Below are 9,742 nucleotides of genomic sequence, written 5' to 3' on the forward strand. Positions count from 1 at the left end.
CTGATATTTAATTCAATCCAAGAATCAATTTTCTAGGAATAATTTTAGTAATTACTATAAAATACTTTATAACTTTAAAACTGATTTTGATTGCTACAAAAAAATCTTGTCCCTCTGATGAAAACAAGCCTTAATTAATCTCTCAAAGTGAATTGCAAATGCATCTAGGCAGTTGTCAGTAGTAATCGTAACCTACTTCATTTAAAGAAAAATAAAAAAAAATTATACCAAAAAGTAACATCCCTGTGGTCAAATTAGGTGTTAGAAGCTTTAATTAAGAGCCAGACTAAATACAAAATGCTATTTCTTCTGCAATAGTTTTCCTTCAAAATTCACTATAGTGGAATTTAACTACTTGAGGTTTATAGAGTCCTGTTAATATGTTTTGCAACAGGCCACCAGTAAATAACAGTTGTTCCTCTGACAGTTTATGTTTTTATATTCCATATATTCCAGTGCTACACTTAACCCAGTACGGAATTTATTCTTGAAGTGAAACTACTTGTGCTGCTCTTTGTGTTTGGTGACTGTTTCTTAACTTTTCATGGTGCTCAACTGGGGGTCTTCAGCTTTGGTAATTAGCAACATTTGGTATATTTTGTACTCGTTCTTTTGTCAGAATTCATTGTAAACCCACTCTGTGTAACTTAAAATGGCACTTCGGTGTTTCTTTCGACAAAACCAGGCCTTCTGGAAACAAGCACTTTTAAAAGTGGTTTGTCTGAGGAGCGCTTTTCTAACCCATTCTGCCTCTGGCTGTGAGCGCAGCCTGCGGCTGCATTCGAAGCACTTGGGGAATGCGCAAGCAACGCTGGGGAGCGTGGTGTGGGGAGGACCCCTCCAGATCGGGGTGTTTAACATGGCAACCAGCACATCAACCTCCAGCAGTTTAATGGTGTGAAGGGGGTGTCACATCCAAATTCCACACTGGTGCTGGTAAAATGCTTCTGAAAGTGGCATATCTCTGCACAGGGCTTGCACTGCTGCATGGTGTGGGGACACCCCTGCAGCTCTGTAGTTTTAAGAATTTGTACCGAGTCTGTGTATGGGCTTTACTGTCCTGTAGCTGTAATTTTGGTTAGGTGTGTTTGTGTTTAAGGAGCTGCAGAGCTCTTAGTGCCGAGCTGCCTTGGCAAAGGGAAGAATGTGTGGGTGGAGGCTGCCTCTCCGTGGCAGGAGAGCGTACATTCCACCAGTGTGGCTGGCCTGCAGTCCCCTCCTGGCTCAACAAGGGATATCTGCAGCTACATAAAATGCGCTTGGAAACAATTTCAGCCATATGGCCAAAACCTTAATTCAAGGGACCACTGAGAAGCGTGGCTTGTATGCTGCCTTGCAGGGCTAACTGTCTCCCTTCCATAGGAATACGTTATCCTTCTGCCTCTGGAATAGACTGCTGCTACTGGGAAAAAAAGTTTGGCTTTACATGGAAGGGAAGAGAGAGTGTATAGTTTATTAGTACTTGTAATGAGATGAAGATGAGATAGATTAATTCATTGAGGGATAAGAAGTGCTGGTGTAAGTTATGTGGTTGATACCTGTAACCAGTGTAGGTGCTGGTTCTTGTTTCAGCTTTCCACATGCACGCTCACGCACAGATGTTGCCTTCTACAAATGCATTCCTTGGTACTCTTCCCAAAGTCACTCCTCCTGCCTACCAATAGAAAAGTGCAGACTGAGTTCCTGAACTGTTTTTTTGTAAATTAGAATGATATGGGCACTACAGTCAGATGGTGTTCCCAGGCCTCTAAAGTTGAATGGGGGGAGGCCTGGGGTGCTGTGTTGGGAGACACCCAAGGAAAAATGTGTGTTTTGCACAGAAGGGAGAAAAGGCAATGAAGTGTCGGAGCTACAGTCCTGCAGGTGAAGAGGTAAGTGAGGTCTTGAGCTTTTATGGCTGCTAAAGACAGCATGTTACTTTTTACCGTGGAGAAGTATTTGACATTGGTGGTCAGGTGCAGTTAATAATGTAACTTATATTCTGCTTATTTGTATTTTTCTTTCTTTTGCTTTCTTTTCCTTGCTTGTCCCAAGATTTCAGTTAGATTGGTTTTTTTTTCCTGTACTTTAATATTAGGGTGTAATGAAAAAAAAATTAATCGTGAGGATGGGCAAAAGGGGAATAGGGTGCCTTGAGAGGTTGGGGCTCTGTCCTCAGACCTGTTCCGGACTGAATTAGATTAATCTCAGAGAAACCTGATCTGATTTGATCCGCTTTTAGCAGCAGGTTGTACTAGATGACATGCAGAGGTCTGTCCCAACCTGAATTAATCTCTGCTTTTGAGTGGCATGGTAGTGAAGTGTTAGTGGATAGTGAATGTGTTGGTGAATAGAATGCAGAACGGCACCTACGGCTCCCTTTGGCCAAAATGAGAGTCCTGCTGCAGTGATTAACTGTTGTATGGTATTAACTATATTTAATAACTTTGCATAACAGATAAATGCCACCTCCCATCACCTCCTCTGTGCTTGAATAAGAAACACTTTCAAAATGCCATGAAGTATTCCATTTTTTAAAGGCAAGTGTCATATAGCTGAGATAGGTAATGCAATATAATTTTTAAATTACAGATTAATCTGGCAATATGTGAACATTGGTTAAAGGCTTCTGACAGTCCAAGGAGAAATTTGATGCAGTTAATAATTTTAATAAGGGGAGTATTTAATGGAAAGTATTCAGAAAGATACAGTATCTCATTTCATAGTACTGAGGCAGAAGGTAAGGAAAGCAGTGATTTTTTTTTTATTTTTTTTTTCTTCTTTCAAGTTGTAGTTCCAGGCAGCCGATTCAGATGAGACCATCGAACTATTCAAAGCACAGTCAATGAACATGGGTGTAAAAAGCCTGGTCGCTGTCTTCCTTTTCTCCTGATGTGTATGGTGAGGGAGAGCAGAGTCCCTTTCCAAGCAAGGGGAACACTGGGAAGTGGGCTAATAAAATTAAGGGGAGAGGAGATAGAGATGTTGATACAGTTCTTGCCTCCTCCTTTGTAAGAAAACTTGCATCCCACTGTAAATTCAGGCTCTGTAAGTCCTTTGGCCATGTGGTAAGTGTTTACCATTCTCTGTTGCAGTGTAGTTGTGATCTGTGTCTGTAAAGTATTTCTCCATGTACAAGAACTATTTATGCCCAGCAGCCATACTAGTATTTCTACTGACTTTATTGCTTGTGTACAGAAATCTTTAAAAACTTGATTAAAGGGGTTCCTGGTGTGTACTGGAGAAAGAAAAGACCTTTCTGCATGTGCTGAAGACCTTGGATGTAACAGGACCGATGCTTTGGTGGTACTCTGAGCTCCAGCTGAGCTTCTGGTTTCCTAAAATCCTGAACTGGGAGGGCTGACATCCAGCATGTGAAACTGCCTTGGGCTTATTAAAAGAAATACTGGCAGTGCCCCCTCACGTTGGGTCCCAGCAGACACTGTCCCTGTAAGGGCTCTCTGAGTGCCCAGTGCCTCTGCGTACTGATGGGCAGCCCGGGTTCAGGTGGGCTCCTGGGCCTTGGCACACATGGCTGACATGCAGAACAAGTTTTGGCTGGTTGCTCTGGTCACAGTAGCCTCGGGCAAAGTGAGGTGTGAGCAAGAGGTGAAGGAATTGCTAGTGCTCTTGATCCGAGACAAGCAGAGGCTGGTAGGACAAGGCTCATGGTTCAATGGAGCAGATAAGCAGGTTGCTGAGCTTCATAGCCTTTTACTCTCAAAATGCTTCTCCCACTGACCAATATCGCATCTTATTTCCTATCTTAAATTGAGATCTGTTGAAGCTCTGGTCTTCCTTAGAAGATGTGAAGGGAAGGGGGAAGGATGGGTCACGGACTGCTGCAGCCTTCTCTCTTTAAATCCACAAATTCACGTGGTTATCTCATCTGCAGGTTGACCAGTTCTAACTGGTTAGGTTCACCCACATGAAAGAAAAACATGTTTCCAGGGGAAGATGCTTCCTCCATGTCCTGCATGAACACTGAACGTAAGGCGAGGCAGCAGAGGGTCTGGTTGTGTGGTTGGTCAGCTTTCCACAGTCCCTAGGGTGGGCTATGCCAGAGCCTCCCAGCGTGGCTTACGGTGGCACAAATGCTAAAGCTGACCCCGGCGAGGTGTGAGGACGAGGCACGTGGTGGCACTGGGGCAGGCAGAGCCATGCTCCCCACGGCCGCCCTGTGCTGGAGCAGAGGGTCAGGCCCAGACCCCTGCTGCGGGCTGGGGAGCTGCTTTCATCATCCATCACCTTTGTGCTGGTCTCTTGTGCTGCTGTGTCCATGGTAAATGCGGTAACTTCCACAGGTATGAGATGGTTTCTTGAGACAGATTTTCAAAAAAGCCACAAACTTTTGCCTCTTCCAAATAATTCCATTGAATAGAGGCTGTGGAAGTACAGCGCCTTTCCTTGCCAGTGCTGTGCCTAGTTTAGAATTAGTTTGCAGTGTTATTTTTAGCAATAGTCAAGACTTGCCTTGAAGACAAAATCTTTAGAAGCAGCTGCCAACATTGCTGGTTTTGTGACCTGGTGGAGGGTGCACCTTCAGTCAGCACGTTCTTCTGCAGCATAGTCATCGAGAGATGAATATTTAAAACTAGTAAAACAGTGAATGGTTAAATGTAATTCGGGCATCAGTGTGCTTCCCCAGTGCTCCACCTGGAAAGCCGCCTTGTCTGTCTCCAGTTAGACCACTTGATAAAGGTGAATCTTTAGCCATGAATGCAAATGCTGAGCAGCCTGCTCAGTATATTGAAAAGCATGGAATTTGGATTAAAAAAAAACCCCAAACGACAAAAAACCAAACCAAACAAACCCCCCCCAAACCCCCAGCCCTAAGGTGTTCTCCTACCGCAGGGCGGCGGTGCGCACCGTGGAGTGGCACCGGGGAGGTTTTGGGGGGGATATAACGAAGTGCTCCGTGATGGGCTGCTGAAGTGCAGCTTGAGGGCGCTTGTTGTTCGGGAGCTGGTGGTTGCTGGCGCTTGGGAGTTTGTTAGCTCAGCACATCATCTGGTACAGCTACCAGGTTCACAGCGAGCTCTCTCGAATGTTGCTCTATTGTTTTGTTTTGTTTTTTTTTTTTTAAAGTTTAAAGCTAAAACGGTAGGAAGCTGTTTACAAAGGCAAACTTGGGCTCTTTTCAGCCTTTTTTTAAGCTTACATGTTGGGTAGTAATAACAATAAAAGCTGCCCACGGTGACTGGTAAATCCCCCAAATGGCTGTCCTCGGGGAGTGCTGCACAATGCCCAGTTATATGGGAAATAAAGATGTAAATGATTAATGAGACAGTCTTAGCTCGAGGGGTGGCAGCAGACGAAGCAGCGATGTGCGACAGAGTATGGAGGGATGCAGGCGGGGAAAGCTGGGGACAAGGGGGACAGAAAGGCGCATCTGCAGGGCTGGGGCAGACGGCTGCGTGGCTAAGGGGGCCAGGGAGCAGATGCAATGGAAACCGAGGCAGGGAATGAAATTGGGGACCTCTGCTGAGCCTCCTGAGGGGGGGCTTCCTAGACCCCAAGCGTGGCCTGGGTGACTGGTGACACCAGCCCCTGTGCAAGCAGTGTCACAGCTAATGGAGTGGTTCTGAAAGCCTGGCAGCATCACCTCTGCTTCTGAAGGAAGGATGGGCAGACAAGGTTTTCTTACAACTTGGAAGTTTCAGTTGAAATTAAGAATCCTAACAGTAGGCTGACTGAAGCTGTCATGAAGACTGAAACTCTTAAATAAGCCAAGGGATGTTCAGGCTCCCAGCAGAATCAGTCTGGCATTTCTGCCTGCTCAGCGCCTGCGATAATCTGTCAGCTGAGCTGGCTTAACCCCGGGCCATGTTTTTTCAGGATGCCAGTCTGCCTGCCCAGCACTGCGGTCCAAGAACTTGGCTTTGTACAGAAACCTATTGTATTCAAAACCATTGCTGGTTACAGTGCGACTTCAGTGTAACTAAGCGATGGCAACAGCATTAATGGCATTAGGTGCGAGTCAGGATGGAAGACCTGGTCCTCAGCTGGTTTGGTTTGGGTTGGAGATGCTGTGTTGCATTTTATCCATGATGTGACTTCCAGGTTCAAGGTACAGTATCCGCTGTTAGCTGTCTCTGGATGGAGACCTGTGATCCTTAACACCCCCACAGCCCTAATGTGATGAGAGAGAGAGCAGCCACAGCATGGCCATGCTGCCAAAAATGGGTGAAAATCCAATTCCTGGCACCATTCCCGCTTGGTGTAAATTTTAGTTCCTTTCCTGTTATTGTATGATTAAATGCAATTGTTTGTACATGTGTGAGGGGTTTAGGTAGGAGGCTGAAGAGCTCTGTGTAGTAAAGTCTGCTCCCTATTCTAACTTGTTTTCATCGTTTTTCAGTCTAGACTCTAAGCCTCCAGGTGGATAGCAAAGCAAGCATGGGAAAGCATGGGCAGGAAAGTCCAGTTATTTTGCCAGGACAACTTAAAAATCTATATCAATTATTATCAACTGGCTTTTTTCCTCTCTCCTCCTTTTCCCCAGGATTATGTGTTTGTAACACTAGATGGAGCCTTCTGTGCACTGGAGGAGCAGAGAGGAGTTAGAAGAGTTCAGAGCAGCATTCTTCACTTCCAGCAGTGTCTTGTAAAATGTGTTAATGCAAGTATTTGCTGGCAATAAGGATGCCATTTAACGGGAAATACATGGTAGGAAATTCTTTCTTATACCTATAGAGGGCAAAAATCATGTGGTGTTTCCCTTTGCATGAAAAAATACATCACAACTAAGAATTAGAATGGTTATAGCAGTGAAGATTATGTACACATCATTTTTAAAGCAGTTCTTGAAGTATGTGTAGAGGCTTTAAGTATGTGGCTTTAAGACCACGTGCCTGCATCTAGATATACGTAGAATTGTTCCTGTCCTTCAAATGTCTGGCTTTCCACAACCATATGCAACTATCTTTCTTAGGAAAATTATTCAAAATATGATGGGTTTTGACACTTTAAAATAAGCTGATTATTATTTCATAGTATGGCTTTGGTGGTAGTGCTGTAGCGCACTGGCTGCTGATCTTTCTGAATAATGCGATGGTGGTGGTGGTTACGTTGGGGAGCTCTTTCCAGTGTTGTTCTTGCAGAAGCAGAGCGGTGTCAGCATTCTGTGCACATATGCAGCCTCTGAAAGCAACCAAGAAAGCAGATTACAGAATGCTAGTTTCCAAGAAGACAAAATTGCAACATCATTATGAAACGAACCATGTCATCTTAATTATTCTTTGCAAATTTTAGACTGCGTATAAACAACTAGTACATCTTGCTGACATCCAGGATGATTATAGGATACTGAGAAAATGCAAATAAAAAACAAATTTTGGGCAAATTACATATGTTTGTACTGAGGATGATAACTGAAAGGAAGCTCTTGTAGAAAACTCTCACAGAGGCATGCACGGTGCCACACAAAGGATAGAGCCTCTGGACCAAAAGATTGCCAAAAATTTTCAAACCTTGCAGAAAGGGATCCTTGATGGGTTAATGACCTAGTTCTGCAAGTATTTATGCATACTGCTTTAATTTTGTGCTCAGCTGAATAGTTCCCAATGAATTTACTAGAATCATTTCATCATAGCCTCTTCAGTGGAAAAATGAAAAGATAATTAAGTCTTTCATACTCCTACACATAAAGACATGCTTTTAAAATTCTTATGTTTAAGCAAATAAGCATGTGCTGCTTAATTGTTTAGAAAAATAAAAATTTGTATTTTTAGAATAAAAGTTCTTTCCTACCTTGATATGCTTTGCTCATGCATTGCGTAAGACACTATTTTCATTGCATTATTGCAGTAAGGGATGGAACAGGAGAGGCTGCCAATGGCTTTCCAATCAGTCGATGAAATGGACTGATAGTCTCTTATCAGTGAGAAATAATCACTGCCTGTAATCTGCCTACTCGCCAACCAACCGAAAAAGACTTTATAAAGTTTTGGTTGATGGATTCAATCTAGTAAAGTAACAGGAATAAGTTGAAAACGATGGCAAAATCATCCACAGTATAATATTTTGTCTTGTAAATTAAATGCAGTACCAACAGGATATCAAAGTTTCAGTTAATTTCTATAAATAATTCAGAACAATGATATTTCTCCTAAACCACCTGAATTAACCTGTGCCTTTCTAAGTTTGTGTTGCATGGTATAAGTCATCAGATATGCAGGCCCCTTGTGTTGACTAGCTTTCCTTTAATTTTCAGGTGAACATGGCTTTCATGTGCTGCTCAGAGTTTGTCAGTGGCCTTTTAAAAGATTACTACAACCAATTGAAAAAGTAATCTGTCAAAGCTGACATTCATCCTCTCTCCCCTAAATTGCTACCGCTTTCTACTTCAGCCACGTATCGGTGTGCTGTGTAGCAAAGTAAAGAGGTGTTAGTAGGGCCAGCTCAGAAAATGTACTTTATCTTTGTATTAAAATCACCGTTACCCGGGATTGCGGTAGTGGTACGGGGTGCGTTGTTAATAACAGAAATGTTGCTGTCTCGGTCTCGATGCTGATAATGTTCCGACGCACCGCGCAGGGAGAGCAAGGGAGCAGTCGTAGAGCTGATGCTTGGCCGTTCTCACCTGGGGCCGTGGTGAGAGCGGTTTTAAGCCATCTACAAGCTGCAGATGGGGAATTCCTTGAGGCATCCTAATGTGTCATTTTGGGGATCTTTGCTTGAAATCCCTCGTTGTTGGGGGGGGCCGGGCTGTCAGTCCAAGGCAGTGCTCGGCTGGCTGCAAGCGGCTCCAAGGCAGCAGTCATTTGTTGTCGCTTTAGGGCACAGGGATGTATAGTGGGATGTGGGTAATCCCAGCCGGAGGGATATCAAAATGGAGTGGCGTTGCTCTAAGGATAAAGCAGAGATCCGGCTACTTGACCCTCAGTACGCTGTACTGGCTTATTCACAACCGGCTTGGACAGCTCTGTAAAGCACTGAATTGCGTGAGCTGCATGGCTTTTAACTCCTGTATTTGAGTATCTGAATCCTTTCTTTAGGCACCTACTTGCTAACAAAATCCGTGTCTCTCTCTTACCTGTGATGATCACGTTTTGTTCCTCCTGTGTGTACTGAGGTCCTCTGATAATACTTTGAAGGTGGGTATGCAAGTGTTTTGAAGACATCAGTCACCCTGTGGGTATTAATAACAATAGTTCATTGGTCTGGCCACACGCATACATATATTTTTGCAATGTTTCTTTCTTAGGAATGAAGATTTATTGAGAATGAACTGACCTCCTTTGCCCCCAACACCTAAGAGGCTCCTGCTGCAAATTACCTCCCTGGGTGAATACCCATTGTTGCGCTAATTCCCACTAGTTTCTTGGGATATTTTTGTTCCCACTGTTCGTTCCTGGGGGTAGCTTCTTCCCTTGATCTAAGGCTTGGTGAGCAGCAATGAATCTCAGATCAAACTATAGTATTTTATCATCAAGTGTTCCTTGCACTTTCTATGCCTATGAATAACGTTCTGCCTTTATTTAATCAGAGTGATGCCACTAATGCAGATAAAGGAGAAAATGCCATGAGCTCTAAATGCTGGAAATGTGGGTGATTTCCAAGGAGAACTTTTGGATATGCTGTAAGATGCTTGTAAGGACCAGAGAGGACCAAGTGGGCAAAAAAGGTTAAAGAGATGTGGAAGGGGTGATGGACTATTCTAAGGATACTGTGATATTTCAAAATAGTTTTGTTTCTGCTAGTTTTATTTTGTCATCTTATTAAAAAAAAATCGTAATGATAATAGGTTGGGGAGACGTTT

The sequence above is a fragment of the Accipiter gentilis genome, chromosome 9, assembly GCF_929443795.1.
Source record: "Accipiter gentilis chromosome 9, bAccGen1.1, whole genome shotgun sequence".
Taxonomy (NCBI): Eukaryota; Metazoa; Chordata; class Aves; order Accipitriformes; family Accipitridae; genus Astur; species Astur gentilis.